This window comes from Podarcis bocagei (genome assembly GCF_964188305.1).
Source record: "Podarcis bocagei genome assembly, chromosome: 11".
Lineage (NCBI taxonomy): Eukaryota > Metazoa > Chordata > Lepidosauria > Squamata > Lacertidae > Podarcis > Podarcis bocagei.
In genome coordinates this window covers 26,872,250-26,891,611 of record NC_138136.1, presented here as the reverse complement: position 1 = coordinate 26,891,611, position 19,362 = coordinate 26,872,250, and the positions used below count along the sequence as shown (strand labels likewise).

The 19,362-nt window shown below is 42.5% G+C and overlaps 1 long non-coding RNA gene across 1 annotated transcript; it reads right to left on the bottom strand.

Moving 5' to 3' along the window:
• Positions 1-799: 799 nt before the first annotated feature.
• Positions 800-17,406, bottom strand: LOC308597021. The gene is made up of 3 exons (XR_014012805.1): positions 16,933-17,406; positions 16,140-16,279; positions 800-878 (listed from the first exon to the last, which is right to left on the bottom strand). It is a non-coding gene; the product is annotated as an uncharacterized lncRNA (long non-coding RNA).
• Between the last annotated feature and the right edge of the window lie 1,956 nt (positions 17,407-19,362).

Here is a 19,362-nt window from a genome sequence, read left to right as displayed (position 1 = left end):
TACGGACCTTTGTTGGCAAGGTGATGTCTTTGCTTTTTAAGATGCTGTCTAGGTTTGCCATCGCTTTTCTCCCAAGAGGCAGGGGTCTTTTAATTTCGTGGCTGCTGTCACCATCAGACTGGTTGACATCAGAAGAGATTGCCCTAGCTCCCCCCCCCAAAAAAAACCACATTAATAAATAAAAATAAAGTGCATTTTAATTGCTCTTCATCAAAACTGTTCTTAGGGCAGCATACAAAAGTGTGACCAAAATTCATGTGACATATAAATGCAATTTAAAAGCAAAAAATAAATGGAACAAAATACAGGAAGACAAAATAAAACCCCTGAAGCTAAAAACAGAGCAAAAACTTATTTTGTTCTTATAAAGAAGCATACACACATCTTCAGACAATGGATGGATAGAGATTCTATTGGATGCATGACAAATGACAGTGTGGTAAAGACAGAACTCTCACCCCTCGCCAACGAGACACTAGGGTAGTAGGCGAAGTTAAGCTTTGGGGGGCATTGGCTCCATCATCTCCCAAGCAAGATAAGTTCAGTGTTAAGTGTCAATTTGTGATTAGCCACTGTTAACAAGATTCCTATAGTCAGGTGTCAGGTGAGTGGATGTGATAAAAGTAATTTCCACAAAAGTCACTTAATATGTTGATTGCTGTTAAATTAGATTCCTCCCACTGAGGTTCTATGCAAGATTAAAGTTAGCAGGCAAAGTTCATTTACATTTGACACACACTTCTCAAGAGTTTTCACGCAAGTGAAAAGTCACTGGATAATTGATTTGAAATTCACATCAGCTTGATCAAAGATTCCGAAACTGTGGTCCACAGACTACCATTTGTCTGTGAGCTCCCTTCAGGTGGGCCAAGACATCTCTGTGGCAGAAGAGAAGAGATGGCACATCAATTATATTAATTAAATTCAAATTTAAATGGAATTCAAATTGTAACAGAATTTTTTTAAAAAATCCAATATATAAGAAATGAAAGATTTTGAATGCAATTAAAAATCACACTGTATCTAGCACAGTACATTACAATTGCTGCAAAAGGCAGAAAAATCAATATACCATCTGTCAAGTCCCTCAGCAATTTTCAAGTGGTCCATGGGGGGAAAGTTTGGGAACCACTGGGCTAGGTTAAAAAGGTAAAGGTAAAGGGACCCCTGACCATTAGGTCCAGTCATGGCTGACTAGGGTTGCGGTGCTCATCTCACTTTATTGACCGAGGAAGTTGGCGTACAGCTTCCAGGTCATGTGGTCAGCATGACTAAGCCACTTCTGGCAAACCAGAGCAGCGCACGGAAACGCCATTTACCTTCTCACAGGAGCGGTACGTATTTATCTATCTCAGCCCTCCAGATGTTTTGAGACTACAATTCTCATCATCCCTGACCACTGGTCCTGCTAGCCAGGGATCATGGGAGTTGTAGGCCAAAAACATCTGGTGGACCAAATTGGAGGAAGCCTGGGCTAGATGATCCGACTAGGATGGTGGGAGTAAGGAATAAATAAATGAAGGTGAGGTACCAGAGCTCTTGGAATCAAGAGACACTTTTTTAAAAAATGCGGGTTTCAGGATTTGAGTACTAAATCTGAGATTTATAAGTGCTGTGGAATATTCTAAGCATTTTGACATCCCAACCAGCCCATGACTGATGCCCATGCGGCTGTAGATTTACAATGACAGAAGACTGCCCCTAGTTGAGTATTCTGAGAATGCTTCCATGCTGCCCCTGGTCAGCAGAGGCCTCTCTGGACTTCACTGAGCAGCTCTGTCAGTTTTGTTAGGGTGGTGATGTCAAGTGCTTTTGGCATTTTCCCTGTGATTTGATTGTTTCCAGCAGCTTCGTTTTGTAGCTTGCGGATTGCAGGCTGCACTCCTGACATCTCTATTGAACTGGTATGAAGGTTACCCTGCTCTGCACAAGTTTCATCAAGATCTGCTAGTGGCGGAGGGTTACACCTGTCAAGGGCTGCCTTGAAAAGCTCCACACACCTGCTTTTATTTTTTACCCCTCGTACAATAAGTGCCTGAAAACATTGCTTTTCAATTGGGCCACTGTCTAATTTGAAATTTCCACTCTGGCTTTTTGTCACTTTGAAAACAGCTCTGAGCAATGCTCGGGAGCAGCGTCATTCAAGTTTCATCCACTGCAGTCAAAATGCAAGCAGGAGTAAGGAATGGACATCACTGGGGTGTCCCACATTCTATAAATAAATTTGGGGAAAGCAAAGGGAAAGGACAAGGAGGAAAGAAAGACTAAAAATGCAGTGGGAAAGTGGTGAAAGAACCAAGAAAGGTGTGTTGAATGTTGATAGGATAGCAGAAGTTAGAAAATAGACTGAAGGACGAATACTCATCAATACATTTGCAAAGGAAAATCTGATGGATGGTGTGTTACTACACCCAACAATGAGGCTATGGAAAAAGGAAGAAATAAAATTACATTATAAAATTGGAAGTGTTTCATCTTGAAAATATTTGCTGGATCCAACTAAGGCTAAACCCACATACCTGAAAAAAGACCCAGTGAAAGCAATATGACTTGTTTCTGAGCAGGAACATATAGGATAGCACTGTTAGTTGAAAGGGTAGTGTCCACAGAAGTCAGTGGGAGTTTGGACTTTTATTAATTTACCCCAACAGTTTCAGTGTGACCTAAGTTCAACTAAATTAGTGTCATGTACTGGCTAGACACAGAGGAATGGTGGGAGGCACCAACTGGGGAACCCCTAAGGCAAGAAGGCCCAGGGATTGTTGGTGGGATGACGATGAGTGGTCAGAGGGAGAAGAGGGAGACGACTGGGAGGATGAGTGTTGGAAGCTGGAGAAGTGAGAAGGGAGAGTCTATGGCAGAGAGCAGTCCAGAATCAGAAGCAGAAGCAGGAAAGGAGGGAGGCGTCAGACTGGTGAAGACACAAGGGACAAGATTCCTTCCCCCTGGACTCCCAGAACCAGGAAAGTTATGAAGCAGGAGGAGCAAAGGCAGGTGCACTGGCAGAGTCTCATATTGCTTGGAGAGGAGGAGACTTCGGAAGCTGTGGGAAGGCAGGGACCTTCACTCTCCACAAGTTGCCTCATAGGGGCAACACCTACCAAAGAGGAGTTGATGTGCTCATTAGGCTTGGCACTCCTGAGCAGATCCTGTTTCTTTTAATAAAGAGTTGACTTACTCCATGTGAGTTCTTGCTGGCTCACTCTTCCTGACACTAAGGCTGCACACTAAGGCTATAAACCAGGGTTGGCTGCCTTAAGCTCTTCAGATGTTGCTGGACTACATATCCCACCATCCCTGACAATTGGCCATGAGGACTGGGGCTGAAGGGTGTTTGAGTCCAGTACACCTGGAGGGTCACAGGTCAGCCATCTTTGCTATACACACATACTTGGGGTGTCAATGGCCCTTACCTCTGAATACACATATACGAGATTGGACTGTTGTCTGGATCCAACATCTAAAGATTGACAAAAGGCACGAGCTAATCCAGCTACATTAGAGGGTGCTACAGAATATATTTGTGTAGTAACAAGAAAAGAGAGTGGGGAGGTTGGATTTGGAGCATGAGAAGAGAAGAGGAGAGAGAGAGAGAAAAAGCAGAAAAGCAGAAAAGAAAACATGAGCTAGAGCTTGCATCTACTGAAAATGGAAAAGCCAGCAACAGTTGTATATTCAGACATATAGACACTGGTCTTACTGAAATCTAGCCTACATTACAGAGAGTTTTCAACAATTCTGATATGAATCTGGAGATGAGGCACTCATTGGAAAAAGGCGAAGCTAACCCCCTCCCCACAAAAAATACCTGAAGTCACTCTTATCTCCATTGGGAGATATCTTGCTAAATGAGCCCACCCAAGCATATGCAGTGGTGAGTGTAATTATTTCTGCTTTAAATTCCACCGATATGCTCTCTAATGTTGCTAATGTGAAAGCAGATCTCAGGTGCTAATGGTCTCAGAGGTGGCTCACTACTGAGATGGGCAAGACTGAAGATACAAATTGCTCTTTGCTGGAAAGTAATGAAGCCGTAGAGACCTGTGTGGTTGTGAAGGCAAACCATTCTGAATGCAAAGAGAAGGAACACTCTTCAGGCAGGGAAAATGCAGAATGTGAGCTGTCTCTTGTGAATTGCCACAAAATTCAAAGCAGAACAGAGCCATACTAAATGTTCAAATGAATCAAATAATTTTGAGCAAGGTAAGACACCTGGGTAATAAAACATGTAATAATCCCATAGTGAACTATGGCATGTCTGGAGATTTTGTGAGATCTGAGATGCAAGAAAAGAAACTAGCTTCTAACTTAGACTTACCTGGCTTGCATATTGCAGACACACTCCTCCTAGAGTGACACTGAACTATGGAGCTGTATATTACTTAAGAAAATAGTAAATAGCAAGTTTTAATTATTAACTTGAACCTAACTGGGCGGACTTGAATGTTCTCAGGTGTAACAACGATGCTATTATGCAGCTTAGTCACTAGGTGACACTGGACTTTGTTGTGTATGAGTGGCAGTACACATTGGCCTTCTTGCGTTGATATCACCACCTCTTACTGGGAGCGTGGAAGGGCAAGGCAGTGAGTGCTGTGCAAGCACAATATAGGAGCACTACTGTTTGGCTTTGCCTCTCCTCTCTCCTCTCTCTCCCCCTCAGTAAATGACAGTTATGACCACCTCTAGGAAGTCAGGTCTATGACACGGCACCTTCTCATCAGCTGCTTCTACTGCATGGAGTTACGAGTTTCCTGTTGCTCTTCTATTTATGCTGTGTGAGAGAGAATATACCTATTGTCTATTGGCGTATAAAGTTTCCACAACAGCAGCAAAATGGACAAATTTCTGTGCCAGGGAGCTGACTTTTGTGTAAAGGAATTGCTGCTTTTGTTTCTGCTTTTCACAACTTGGTGTTATGAAAATTGGGATAAATAGCCTTGCTCGTTTCCTGTAGAAGATAAATGTGCACTACAACAAGGAATTGTGTGTGCATATGAATTATCTGCAAATTGGCTGCATCCTACCAAAGGCTGCAAGGGAAAACTAATTTGTTGGCACTTGGTTCTTCAAGGATTTGGGTTTGATTTTGTTCATGGAAAAGGGAAGACCCTCCTAACAAGGCCACTCCACAGAAAACAAATATGCAGGGTCCCGGAGCAGTTAAAGATAGGATGTTTGACTGGGCCACAGGGAACCATTTCAGCATTCAAGATTTAAATTACAGCTCTCAAATCAATTACTCCAAAGTAACTCAGTTGACATTACTGATATCACAATACAGTAAGTGATTTGGGACGTTGGCTTTATTTTATCAAGAAATGTTTATCCGTTCTTAATTTCCTCCAAGGATAATTGTGAAGTTCACATGCCAATTAGAGATAGGCTAATTAAATTATTTTTCTTGTGAAAAAATAGATTGCTCTGAGGCAATGGCTTGACCTATCCATTTAACAAGCACAAAACTTTCCTTTCCCTTCCCTTTAACAATCAGCAACACACCAGCTTCAGACACTACTCACACAGGGAGGAGAATTCAACATCATTCCGTCAACTCAAGCATTTCAGCCTTGCAGATGAAACAAACCTTGCCTCTTCTTGCCTTGTGTCCTGTTCCCCAGGCACGTTTTGGGACATGCAAGTGGGGAGTCCCATTGTCACGCAGCGTAAATTAATAACACAGAGTCTTCTTCAGAAAAAGAATAAAAGCTTTACTGAGTTAAAATAATCTTGTTTGCAAATAACAGCATAGTGAACAGAAGATAAAACTAGATTCAGAGCATATACAGAGTTACTGAGTCACACAGAGTCTAAGTTGAGCACAGGCTTCACAAAGCAGTCTTCACCTTCGCACACACCCTGACTGACTGACTGACTGACAGACACTGAGTCTGCCTGCCAGCAGATACAATACTTATACAGAGAATGAGTCATTCTCAAAATGAGTCACAGTGATTCAGAAGCTAAATGATTCTGCAGCTTTTTTAGCATTTCACAACATTTCTAGACTCCTTTACTGCTTCCTTTACGGCTTCTACTCTCAAATACCTTGTCATATGAAACCCATTGCACCAGTGGGAGCCCTCATGCATTCTGTTGAGGGGATTCATTAGGTGAATCTTGCCCTTCGTTTACAAGTGAAGAAGTCAAATATGAGTGGCTGTTTTCTTTGTATGGGCAATCTATATTTGTATTTACTCGGCTGCCCTCTTCCTGCCCCGTTCCTTCCTTTCCCCTATCTTTTGTTAAGCTCTTTGATGGCCAAGTACAGCCTTTAATGTCCTAGTCCTAATCTGTTGGAAGGAAGTGATATTGCTGGGTACCTTCTAGACATTGGAGAATGTGAGGCACTGGGAGAGGTGGCTAATGAATAACTTAGTCCAGCACTTAGTCCAGCAAGCCAAACTGGCTAACAGGCTAGCTATCTATAAATCAGATGGTGTTGGGCATATTTTTTTTAGAACCTGAGGCTACGGGGGGGGGGGTCACTTTGCCACTTCTTGAGGGCTTCCAAGTGGCAAATTGAGGTGCTTGATTGAGTTGCTCACTTGGTATGCATATATTGCTTGTTGTTTAGTATAAAATCTTTAATATTCTCTCTCACTTGTGTTTGTATTGCCTCTGAATTGCCTCTGAATCTCATTTTAAAAGGGCCACCTTGCATTTGGCAAGACACTCTTCTAAATAAGCCAGGAGATACTTTTAGACACTTTTGAAAAGTATAAGCTAGGATTCCAGGAAGCTATAATCAAATTAGGGTGCCATATATAAAAGAGGACAGGGCTTTCTGTGCATTTATTGCTAGCGTAGAAGAGGAAATTTCACCAGGAGGCAGATTTTAGTCCTCCCTCTGGATAACAACATGTGGGGGGTGGTGGTGTTACTATGGTGCAGTTATCTCAAGGGAGCCTGCGAGTTGCAAGAGCCTGTGTGAGAATTCTACCTCCCCTGTATCATGTGCAGAGCACAGTGGCAGAAGTGGAGAGTGGGGAATAATATATTCTTGCCATTTACTTCTTCTGCTGCTATCTGTACTGTCCAGCTTCAGTGAAAGGTACTGTAAAAAGAAGAGGGGAGTGTTTGGGGAAGGTGCAGGCAGCAGGAGCCAGGATTTCTTCTCAATCTTTCTTTGAAAAAATCCAAGCTGGAGAAGAATTCCCAGTCTTGTTAGGCTTGTCTCTCATTTGAGCCAGACTTTATGAGTCTCCAAAGTTCATTTCTGGGGCCTGAATTTGGGGAACCTATCTTTAATAGGTTAATGGCATTTTAAAAACCCGAAGACTCAACCCACATATACAAAAGAATAATTGCTTTGTAGAGTCTTCCAAGTATGTAAATCTGACTCCTAATTATCTTTCTTTGTTGTAAATCCAGTCTTGTTTTAAGAACTGGAATATGGAACTGTACAAAGACTCTGCCTTGCACTCCTTGAGAAGCGTGCTTTGCTTTATATGGTCACTTATCTTTCAAGAGGCTGGGTTCCTCTCGGAATTCTTAATCTCAAAAGCGATCCTTCAAATATCTCCTTGAACAAAGTATCAGTGCTGCGACTCATCAATGCGTGGCATTCTAATTTGTTCTAAATATTTTATAATCCGGTTCTCAGGCAAAGATGTTCAAATTTTAATGAGCAGGACTAATGATATTCCACTGCAATTTTTTATTCCAATGGATAATCAATACTTTGTTTTCCTTGTGGTAACATTGTGTAATCCTATTTCGTCCGCTTTTATCATTTGAACAACCTTTTAGATTAAAATATTGCATATTGGAATCCATTAAAGAATTCATTAAATACATTGGATTTTAAAAAATGATAAAATACCAGTTGGATCCAGAATTGCTTTTCTGCAATTCTGAAGTGGTCCTTCCATCCACACAAGGGCATCTAAGCTAATGGAGGCTTGTGTTGATAGAAAGGGCCAAGAAGGCAATTTACTCCTCACAACTGGAAAGAAGACGAGATGTGCAACTGGATTATGGCTATATTAATTAAAATATAATGAAAGTGGAGCATCTACATTCCAAGTTCATGCAATCAAACAACTTAGGATCAAACAAGTAGGTAAGGACTTTGTCGAATTCAGAAAGAGGGAAATCCAACCCCTGGGAATGTGCTGCAGCCTTTGCGCTGGGGCTGGGATGAATAGACTCTCTCCTTTGCTGGAAAGCCTGGCATGTGCTTCTCACATGCACCCCTGCTAACCAGTGTCCCCCAAAATCCACATGCCAGGCCTCAAAGGGCATCCCAAGCCCCCCAGGCACAATGCATTGGCAATGCTGCCTAAGTAAACCTAGGATAAGAGCCCATTCAGTTAAGCCCAACAGTGTGAAGCAGGTGAAAAAAGAGGTGCACTGAATTAGGGAGCCCACCCAAAAAAATCTACTTAGCCGCAGGATACCGCTGACTTGCCTAAATGGCCCACACTGCTCAATGAGTGTGTGGTGTGTGTGTGTGTGTGTGTGTGTGTGTGTGTGTCACACAGCAAAGAGGAAGTGGTCTGGGACTGGAAGAACCACTTTAGAACCTTCCCTGAGTCCCTCTTACTTATCCATCACCACATGTCCATCTCCTCAGCCCCTTCCCTACAGGAGCAGAAACTCTCATGCTTCTTTCCCAAGGGAGGGCAAATCTCTCTCTCCCCACCCCCCATGAACTGTGGGAACTATATTCTCCCAATTCTCAATTCATCCCCCTTCCATCGCTCCCTTTGCTGTTCTTCTCGGACACTGAAATCCAGTACCGAGGGTCTTCTGGTGGTTCCCTCACTGTGAGAAGTGAGGTTGTAGTGAACCAGGTGAGGGCCTTCCCGGTGGTGGCACCCACCCTGTGGAATGCCCTCCCATCAGATGTCAAGGAGAGAATTAACTATACAACCTTTAGAAGACCTCTGCAGGCAGCCCCGTATAGGGAGTTTTTAATGTTTAATGTTTTTGTCTGTTGGAAGTTGCCGAGAGTGGCTGGGGCAACCCAGTCAAATGGGTGGGGAACTAATAATAATAATAATAATAATAATAATAATAATAATAATAATAATAATGGAACAGATTTTGGGGGTGGGGTGCAACAGTCTACAGGGAAAATTGGTGGGTGATGTTTCACATAATTTTACTCAGAATTGACACATTGAAACTGATTGACATGACAAAATTATTATTTGTCATTACTTAAAAAATTTAAATCATTTTAATAGGCCTACTGTAAATAAAAGTTGAATACCACCCAGTAAAACATTCCTCCCGCCTTCCATCAATGGGATTATGCCACCAGTTGAACTCTACTGACAGGATCTCTGGATCCAATTAATTGCCTTTTGACTTTTCCCTTCAGACATAAAAGGGATGATTCCCATCATTAAAAAGGGTGCATCTCAGAAATTTGGGGATATCTCTTCTCTGTCCCAGACTAAATGCGCATCTAGCACAGTGGAGGATTGGAGGAAAAAAGTATGCTGCTCCAAAAACAGCCACATTTTTCTTTTCTTTTTCTATACTGAACAACTATGCTAGTGTATATATACATCTAAAGGGGGGAAATGGGAAGAAAAGTAAATGAGTAATAAAAGTACTGTCCCCCTCCCCCTAGGAATGGAAATTGACTTTTAGAAATTCAGAAAGGCTATTCAGGAGGGAAATTCATCACTAGGCCCCCAGCTGCAATCAACAGAAATCCATAAAATGTGCAAGAAGCTTTTAAACTAAAGGCACAGGAGTTTTTCCAAGCCTTAAGCCTAGGAAAGCTGGTGCTGCAATTGCATTTCATTACACACACACAACAAATCACCACAAATCAGGTCTGGGAAAAATATGGGAGAACACAGAAAGCTCTGGGAAGCAATGGCTGACAACAATGTGATTTGGATGCTCTGTGAAAAGTAAGCAAACAAGAAATGTCAGTTCAAGAGAAAAGGGCTAATGTGGACCATTGGGAAGGATAAGCTTAGGAAGACCTGTGCACACCTTTCCTTTGACCTCAATGAATCCTGTTGGCACCTGGCTCTTAGCAGGTCTATCTCTTAGTAGCACATGAGCATCATGTTCTTTTTAAAAGGTTCTGAGTCAGGGACAAGGTTGAGGATTGGAAATAGTACTGCATAGAGTGTGTAGGAGGCATATGAGGAAGTGGGTGGTGCTGTGGTCTAAACTACTGAGTCTCTTGGGCTTGCTGATCAGAAGGTCAGTGGTTCAAATCCCCACGACAGAGTGAGCTCCCATTGCTCGGTCCCAGCTCCTGCAAACCTAGCCATTCGAAAGCACGTCAGGACAAGTTGATAAACAGGTACCGCTGCAGGGGGAAGATAAACGACGTTTCCGTGCTCTCTGGTTTCTGTCACTGTTATGTACTGAAGTTCTCACCCTGGGCCAGCAGAGGGATACTGTAGATAGTTTTCACTCAGGTCCGCGTATGCAAATAAGGAATTGAAAGTGACGTTCAGTGATTGGATAGTTACAGAAAGTTGTTACTGTTGCGTTGTAGTGGAGCTCTATATAAGCAGGCTGGCTGAACCCTTCAGTTCAGTTCTGTTCTGGGTCTGTAAATAAACAAGAGCTGTTTGAAGAATCGCTGTGTCGTCTGATATGTTCACCCACAACTTAACAGTCACAGTGTTCTGTTGCGCTAGAAGCGGTTTAGTCCTGCTGGCCACATGACCCAGAAAGCTGTCTGTGGACAAACCCCAGCTCCCTCGGCCTGAAAGCGAGATAAGCACCGCAACCCCATAGTCCAGAAATTATTTCACAAGGTCTTCATATAGGTAAAGGCAGGCATAGGAAACTTGGCCCTCCAGATGTTTTGGGACTACAATTCCCATCATCCCTGACCACTGGTCCTGTTAGCTAGGGATCATGGGAGTTGCGTGCCAAAAACATCTGGTGGGCCAAGTTTGCCTATGCCTGCCTTTACCTATATGAAGACCCTGTGAAATCATTTCTGGATTTCAATTTCCCTTGTCCATTTGCATTATAGGAAATTAGCAGTCTTAATTACTATGTACTGCTGGGATAGGGAACCTCTGACTCTCCAGTGCTCATGCTGGCTGGCACTGATGGGAACCGGAGTTCAGCAATTTCTGGAGGGCCATAAGTTCCCTACCCTCAGTGAAAGGCCTGGACATCCTTTTAGTTAGAAACAGCAGTTTCAGATTTGTTGCAGTACCAGGAACAACTTTTGTGAAAGTCAATGAAAGTGATGTGATAAGATGTGTCAAGGGCAAGGTTCTTTACGAAGAATTCTAAAAGCAGGATAATGAAGGGAACTCAAGACCACTTATATCCCTACTCTACCAGCTACTTTCAAATTCTGTAATTGGCATTCAGTAGTTTCCCAAATTACAGGTGATGACTTATCGGGAAAGAGCAGACAGAAAAAGAAAGGCTGTAGAAAATTCTGGTAAGTTTCCTACTTTATGAAAGTTTTTGTTCATCTCTGGCAACAAGAGAGGGGAATAAACCTGGCCTTCTAAAAAGCTGCAGTTCCAGTTGTGTTCCTTCAACATATCCTAAAAAGAAGAGTTGAACCAACATCATGTATGTTTGGGACTTCTAAAATGCTTGTTTACATTAGCTTCTTGCCATCGGCAGAGTACAAAATAACAATGTATTAACAATAATTGGTGATGATATCCATCATTGCACGAGAGGACTTCTACTTTCCTGGTGGGATACCCGTTTCCTCCCCAGCCTTTGCAGTCTCCCCATATTTGTTCTGAAGGGTCCCACAGGGTGGAGTGGGGTGGGGTGAGTGAAGATGGCTGTAGGGTGTAAGAAGAAATACACTGTGAGGTAAAAGACACTTTACCATGTATTCTATAAGTAGCATATCTAACAGAATATCAAGAAGAATATCAAGGTATCCACAAAATCATCATTACCTCAAGGGAAGTCATAGTACCACTCTATTCTGCCTTGGTCAGACTCCACCTGGGCACCTGTGTCCAGTTCTGGGCACCATAATTTAAGAAGGGTATTGACAAGCTGGAATGTGTGCAGAGGTGGGCAATGAAGATGATAAAAGGGTCTGGAAACCAAGCCTTATGAGGAATGGTTGAAGGGATTTGTTTGTTTAGCCTGGATTAGAGGATCACTTAGAGGAGATATGATAGGCATCTTCAAATATCTAAATGGCTATCACATGGAAGAGAGAGAAAGCTTGTTTTCTTCTGCTCCAGAGAACAGGACCCAAACCAATGGCTTCGAGTTACAAGAAAAAAGATGCCAACTAAACATCAGGAAGAACTTTTGGATGGTAAGAGCTGTTTGACAGTGGAACAGACTACCTTGGAAGGTGATACATTCTCCTTCACTGGTAGTTTTTAAACAGAGGTTAGATGGCCATCTGTCAGGGAATTTTTAGCTGTGATTCCTGCACTGTAGAGGTTAGACTAGATGACCAACTAGTCTTTCTTTCCAACTCTACAATTCTGTGATTCTACCTGAATATATTTGGTTGATAGCATTGCAATCCACCCCAGAAACCAGTTTTTATTTTAGCCACATTGTCCAAATCTTGTAATTTATGGTACACATTTTCCACCTCTATATGGAATGTTGCTGTGTGATTACAGTAAAACAGCCCCACAAAACTATTTTAGGGAAAGAGTCCAGCTTGAGGCATGTTTTTGCCTATGGGGTGCCGAGTTTGAAACCTAACAAATAAGAAATATTCTCTTGAATGGATATCAAGTACCCTAAGGTACCATATTATAGTAAGAAAATGAACTTGAGCATATGCATTATTGAACAGCCCGAGTCATCGTTAAATAAGACACACATTCCGGTTTCATATTTCATCCCTATATTTTATTAGGAGCCTGCTAATCCTTTACCCTAAATGTCCGCTTTTATGGATTACAACAGTGTCATTTATACAAGTCTTCATTACTGCCATGCAGTCATCTCATAAATAAATCCTGCCGTTTTCATGAGAATGAGCACAAAGTTTGAACACACTCGGATTCCCCCCCTCCTAAAAAGATAATAAAATGACTTGTGGCTATGGCTCTTATAGCTCCCTGCACCCTTGTTTCACATTCTCCTCCAAATCATATTGCAGCAAAATTCTGGCCACAATGCCCATTGGGCCGATGCTGGAGCAAAGAAACGCATCTGCTATGCTCCAGTGCTAAAGGTTAACTGCTAAAAATATTTCACAGGCTCTTTGAATTTTCCATGTGTCAGCCTGTGATGTCACACTGTTTTATGTGATTTCCACACGGAGCCACCTCAGCTATTAGGTGGACTGAGGCAGCAGCCCTACAGCCTTCACAGGAGTATGGTAGTAGCAGCAGGCCAAGGCAGCACTTCCCATTTCACCTCAAGTGATGAAAAGGGATGGGCCGCCCCTGTTCCAGACTTAGGTAAAGGTAAAGGTACCCCTGACCATTATGTCTAGTTGTGGCCAACTCTGGGGTTGCGGCGCTCATCTCGCTTTACTGGCCGAGGGAGCCAGCGTACAGCTTCTGGCTCATGTGGCCAGCATGACTAAGCCACTTCTGGCGAACCAGAGCAGCGCATGGAAATGCCGTTTACCTTCCCGCCGGAGTGGTACCTATTTATCTACCTGCACTTTGACATGCTTTCGAACTGCTAGGTTGGCAGGAGCAGGGACCGAGCAACGGGCGCTCACCCCGTCACGGGGATTCGAACCGCCGACCTTCTGATTGGCAATTCCTAGGTTCTGTGGTTTAACCCACAGCGCCACCCGCATTCCAGACTTAAATACAGCTAATTATGCCGCTCCCTCTAGTGGGGATGAGGCCCAGGCTATAGGAATAAATCCAGGAAGCTGTAGATTCGCTGAAGTTGAGAAACCAAAACTGTATCTTGCGGAGATTTTGCCAGTGCAGAGGAGCAAGAAAATGGGGATAGGGGAAAATTTCAATTCAGTTTGCATTTCAAGGTGAATATGTCTATTTCACACTTTCCAAAGCAAGGTGCAAACAGAAACACAGCCATCCTTTGAAAAGCACCCTCCCTTGTGGAGCGTTCCCTCAGCCTCCTCTCTCCCCTCTCCCTGGGAGTCTTCCAGGCAGCTGCTGCCGCTGCCCGTGGTCTCTGAGCTGCCCCCCACCCAAAAGAGAGGTGCCTTTCAGAGGCACCATTCACCTACGGAGCTTATAGCCAGGGCTGCTGCAATAAAAGGCTGTGCAAGCCTTTGGGAGGCAGAGATGTGAGAGAACATCAGAAGACGGAGGGAAGGAAAGAGGGACACAGGCCACGGTTGCCCCACGGCAGCCCGACCATCATTCAAGACACCCCAGGAAGCCACAGCACACTGGTTGAAAACCACTGCTGTATAGGATTGCACCCTTATCATCTCACTGAAAATGTGCTAGGACTTTTAGCAGGCTAGTTTTCTGTCCCCTTGTGCAGACACTGGCCGTGCTCCCCAGTAAAGGGAAGTGCCAGCCTGCTGTCTGTCTGGCTGCCCCATTACAGCACGGACTCGAAGCTGCGATGCCATCTGGCTCCCCTCAGGAGCTACAGAGTCCATTTGGAGCCATTTCAGGGAAATAACACTGGCTGGGAATGCTTTTAAAGAGAACTTGTGATCTCTGGGCATAAAATAAAGCCTCGGGGTGGTTATGTGCTATGTATATCCGGGAACTGGCTCCAAAATATAAAAGAAACCAGTTACTAAAAATAAGAGACTTTCCACAGATGGAGGGAACTCAAATTAAGATACTATAGACGTTGCAAAGAAAGAGGATATATATATATAACAGTGACATATCTCCAGTTTAACATCCCAAATAGCAAACTCGCACATGCATGTCTAGATAATAAATCTCCTCAGGGAAGCAAAAAAGTATATTAGAATAACTGGAAAATGTGTGGATGGGTATACAACTTCCCTCTTTTGGACACTTTCTGTATGCCCAGAACCACAGTCACTCCATTTGCAGACTACAATCATGATCATTATTGAATTTTCGATAGTCCATACATAGATTAAATTTTGTCTCATAGCATACATGCTTATCAGCTTTGAGGATAGGGCATTCCCTAGGTACACAGAAATATATAAATGTGCAATTTATACCCTGTTGTGCTTAATGGACCAGCTTTTGGTACCATTGACCATGGTATCCCTCTGGACCGTCTATGGGAAATGGAAAATCAGGGGCACTGTTCTGCAGTAGTTCCAGTCTTATAACCAGGAATGGTTCCAGAAGGTAGCATGGAATTGGAGAGCTTCTCAGCCCCCTGACTCTTCAGGTATGGGGTGCTACCACTGGTGGCATACTGTCTCTGATATTACTTAACATCTACATGAAGCTATTGGAGTGGTCATCATGAGTTAACCTTCCTTGAGTGTTTGTTAATAAAAAAAATATGTTTTTTTGTTTCCATCATGACTCAGCTCTAATTTATATCTAGTTCAGGGAAGAAGTTGACACAGAAACATCCAACACCAAGAGTCCTTGCTGCGGGTTTAGATTATATGCTACCACACACAGATAATCACCGAATTCTCGGTTGTTAGAGACAGAGCGTGACCAAGGTTAAATTACCCCAGACTTGGCCATGCTCCCCACTCCCATCTGCACAGAGGGAGTGTGTCACAATAGTAATAGTAGTAAGAAGAGGAATAACTTCAATGAAAATAAAATGGTCCCATAGGGACCTGTGAGCTTCCAGGGCTTTCAGAAAGTCATATAAATTGGCAAAAAGAAAAGACACAGGTGAAGGATGTTTTGCACACAGGAAGTCCCAGGTCCCACAATTAGTCAGGGTAGACAATGTTTGGCAAGATGGATCAATGGATTCATATCTAGCTGCTAGCAGCTTATAGTATCCTAAAGGGAAGGGATTAATGGATTTGTGTCATATCCCCATGCTATGTAGTGAGGCTTCATTAGGATTTCCTTTGGAATTCCCCCAACAGGCGGCTTGCCATGTTTACCAACAAGAATTGACAGCCATGCAGTCTTTTTAATGGTACTGAAAAATCTGGGGGGCACAGGGGGTTGTGCAAGAACAGTTTTGTTTCTAATAACACAAAACTAGTTGGGCTGATAGTTTATCACTTTTACTCGATAACTACATCATTTCAAACACACTCAGCAAAGGATGTCATCGGAAAACCCAATTCTCATGCCATTTATATTCCCAGAGGTGCCTAGAAAAGCAATTCTTACCAATCCAAGAAGAAAACCCTGGCTGAGTCAGTGAAGGCTCTGTCAGGGTTAGAGGCTGGTGGTCATCAGTGGGTAGCACATAGCCATCTTTGGACAATCACATCATTCTTCCTCCAAGGCCTCAGGATGAAAGTGGGTTGCTGGTTTTTTTTATTACAGAAACAAATAATACATTAATCATACTTATTAGCCACGTGTTGTGGTTGAATTTGAGCAGGTTGTTTTTTTTTACAGCCAGTAGCCCAAAATCTAAGATGGCTTTATGAAGCATCTACATCTTAAGCCTTTCTGTGGTAAATAATTCCATATTTTGGAATAGAATTGTGCATTATTTTGTGGACTGAAATATATGTAAAAGGAATCGTAGCAAGCATAACGCAATTGTCCTTGTTATGTTGTTTCCACCTATTGCATCCATTTTGAAGTCTACAACTTTCCTCTAATCATCACAATTTAATTTAATTACCTAGTCTGAGAGTTTGAGTCTCTCCAGTTTATCATTTGAACCCTTTTAACTGGGAAGAGTTGCTGTGCTCACCAGGCCTGAGCTATTTTATTTCTTTGAATAAAGTGTTAACTTCACTGACACCTTGTGAGTTATTGCTGACCTGTTCACAACTCCCGCCTTGACAATTAATATTTTTTTTGGCAAGCTCCCTGGAGTTCTTCTGCAGTTGCCCCACCCCACAAATTCACCAAACAGAGGAACATAGCTATTAACACCAAGATGAGAACCAAAACCCCCCAAATTATTGTGAGGAAAAGGAGAAAAAAGGTAAGATTCTGTTCATACCTGCTCTCTAAGTGACCAGAGTTTCTCAAAGTAAATGTCATCCAAACTTTATAGCAGTATCAGAGAATTCAGGGATCTCTCAGCTGTTTTATCCCACAGTTACATGACAATTCTTTCGGATGCCTTTCTGTTTGCTGTGAAATCAGGATGTTGGAGCAACTGTCTCAAACAAACATCAAATTCACACCCAAGAAAATTGGCTTGCTTTTGGGATTGGTGCTGCAGAGTTGAGACACTTTGTTGAGACACATGGTACATCCACTCACAGTCACATTGCAGAAACATCTGTTGCTTTGAGAAGATGCATGAAGCAGTTGATTCAGAAGGGTGATGAATGCATAAGCAAATTAAAACTCATTTGTTCTATCACATACACTTTTCCGTTCAGTTTTCTTGTTCAGATGCTGTATCAGAATAGCAGCACTGTGTTCCATTAAAGTTTTCATTAAAAAAAATTGCATATTTCCGCTAGAAATGATGACCTTCACAAATATTCTCTAGGTGATCATGGGATAAACGCTGCTTCTGTTTGTTATGCCCAGAAATGATAGCCTTTGGAATACACCACCAATCTCTGCAGCTGTGTAGGGACAATGTGCTGAATGGGGAAGTGTTTGCACTGTCACCATATGAGCAGACCAGGAAGAAGGCTTGCCAGGTAGCTCTTCAGAAGGGGCAAAACTATACACAGAACTTCATAAGACCTGATGATTAAATGATTGTCGGTGCTTTGAAGACTCTGCTTTTGCCTGCACAGTTTGATTTTGAACCGTGTGGGAACAACAGCTCACCTGACACCATTGTGGTGTCATAGAATCATAGAATCATAGAATCATAGAGTTGGAAGAGACCACAAGGGCCATCGAGTCCAACCCCCTGCCAAGCAGGAAACACCATCAGAGCACTCCTGACATATGGTTGTCAAGCCTCTGCTTAAAGACCTCCAAAGTAGGAGACTCCACCACACTCCTTGGCAGCAAATTCCACTGTCGAACAGCTCTTACTGTCAGGAAGTTCTTCCTAATGTTTAGGTGGAATCTTCTTTCTTGTAGTTTGGATCCATTGCTCCGTGTCCGCTTCTCTGGAGCAGCAGAAAACAACCTTTCTCCCTCCTCTATGTGACATCCTTTTATATATTTGAACATGGCTATCATATCACCCCTTAACCTCCTCTTCTCCAGGCTAAACATGCCCAGCTCCCTTAGCCGTTCCTCATAAGGCATCGTTTCCAGGCCTTTGACCATTTTGGTTGCCCTCCTCTGGACACGTTCCAGTTTGTCAGTGTCCTTCTTGAATTGTGGTGCCCAGAACTGGACACAGTACTCCAGGTGAGGTCTGACCAGAGCAGAATACAGTGGCACTATTACTTCCCTTGATCTAGATGCTATACTGATGAGTAGCCAGCTGTATCCACTTGCCAAACCTGGCTTGTGGGATGGATGGAAAAGATAAGGATCCAGTTCCCCACCACTTGGCAAAAGGAAAAGGTCACTCCATGAGAGAGGAATGGAAAAAGAAATGCCAAATCTCCCCTCAAGGCTTCTGTTCCTGACTTGCAAAATTTGTTGCAAACTAAAAGTAGAAAGCTACAAATTGCCACGATCAGCATTTTAGAGAGGACTCCCAAAATGCTCTTTTTTGGCACGATATATTGGCATATGTTCATTTAGAAAGAAAACATTGATTTCTAGAAACAGACTTGGAAAACATCTCTGAGTCAATGACATTCCAATGCCAAATGGGAAAGCATATTTGTTTGGCTGAAAAATAATAAGCAAATACTCACGAGTTAGCATGATTTCTATATTAAACATGTCTCTGCATTCTTAGTGCAATGTAGGTGGGTGTAGTGAAACAGCCCTCTTTTATTATTAAAACCTCTTACTTTCAGTGTCACATTGAAGCAGCTGGGAATTCAGAAAGCTTTACCTTTTAAAATATTTACAAGTGTGGCTCAGACCTTGTCCACATGGGTTGCTGAGTGCATAAAAAACCTAATATTTTCTTAAAATTTAGATTACTGACAGTTTGGAGCTTTTCTGTGCATGGGTCACATTGATAATTATGCCTCAAATTAGCAATGCCAGTAATAATAATAATAATTAATAATAATAATAATAATAATAATAATAATAATAATAATAATAATAATAATTAGGCTAATGTTTAGTTTACAATTGCTTTGAGTGGTATATGTATTTGAGCTGTATGTGTATAAACAAAATTTATATTTAGTTAAAAGTATGTCTCTAACAGTCACCATGATCCTGCAAACACTGGTTGACACTTTACTATAGCCAATCACCCAGCAGAATGGGAATTGCCCTTAGGTCTTATAAAGAAGGGTGGTATATGTCAAACAAACAAATTATCATGGACTGGACTGAAGAGGAGGAGGAGGAGGAATAGTGGAGGTCTCTCTCCGCTTCT